Below are 1,278 nucleotides of genomic sequence, written 5' to 3'. Positions count from 1 at the left end.
CTCCCTCACCCCTTTTGGGAAGGGATATACTGAGCAAGGTCCATGCCTCTGTTTTCATGAATATGGAGCCCTCCCTTTCTCTCCCTTTAGTTGAACAAAATGTAAATCCTAGAGTATGGGCTGATGGAAAATCTGTGGGTCGAGCACAAAATGCTATTCCTGTAGTTGTTAAGCTCAAAGACCCACACGTATTTCCACATAAGAAGCAGTATCCACTGAAACCTGAAGTTAAGGAAGGGTTAAAACCCATCATCGAACATTTAAAGGAGCAGGGACTATTAATTCCCTGTAACAGTCCTTGCAACACTCCTATTTTGGGTATAAAGAAATCGAATGGTAAGTGGAGACTAGTTCAAGATTTACAAATAATAAATGAGGCTGTAGTTCCTTTACACCCCGTGGTGCCTAATCCTTATACTCTATTGTCTGAAATTCCTGAACGGGCCAAATATTTCTCAGTACTTGATTTAAAGGATGCCTTCTATTCAGTGCCTTTGGCAGAAGAAAGTCAATTCCTATTTGCCTTTGAAGACCCTACACAGCCAGTTTCTCAGTTAACCTGGACAGTTTTGCCCCAGGGATTTCGTGACAGTCCTCACTTATTCGGACAAAGTTTGTCACGGGATCTACAAATTTTTAATAGCTCTGAAGCAGTGGTGTTACAATATGTAGATGATGTTTTGCTCTGTGCTGAGACAGAGGAAGCTGGTTCGCGAGCCTCAGAAGATTTCTTAAACTTTCTGGCAGACTGTGGTTACAAGGCATCAAAAGAAAAGGCTCAGCTTTGTCAACAATCGGTTAGATATCTGGGCCTAATCATATCAGAAGGGACTAGGGCCATAGGCCCTGAGAAAATTAAACCTATACTAAATCACCCCCTACCTATGACTTTAAGACAATTGAGAGGATTTTTGGGAATCACAGGTTACTGTCACATTTGGATTCCGGGTTACGGGGAACTTGCCCGGCCTTTATATAAACTTATAGCTGAAACTCAGCAGGCCCAAACCGACAAACTGGTTTGGTCTCCAGAAGGTCTCAAAAGGCTTTTAAGGTTCTTCAGACTGCTCTCCTGCAAGCTCCAGCCCTGAGCTTGCCCACAGGGTCAAAATTTAATTTGTTTGTCACTGAAAGAAAAGGTGTGGCATTGGGAGTTTGGACACAACCCCTAGGGCCTCACCAGCAACCTATTGCTTATCTAAACAGAAAATTAGATGTAGTTTCACGTGGGTGGCCCCACTGCCTAAGAGTAATTGGGGCAGCGGCTTTATTAGCACC

The sequence above is a fragment of the Bison bison genome, unplaced genomic scaffold (genome assembly GCF_000754665.1).
Source record: "Bison bison bison isolate TAMUID 2011002044 unplaced genomic scaffold, Bison_UMD1.0 scf7180017864294, whole genome shotgun sequence".
In the NCBI taxonomy this organism is placed as follows: Eukaryota; Metazoa; Chordata; class Mammalia; order Artiodactyla; family Bovidae; genus Bison; species Bison bison.
The sequence above is the reverse complement of the archived record's forward strand: the minus strand, read 5'-3'. Positions refer to the sequence as shown.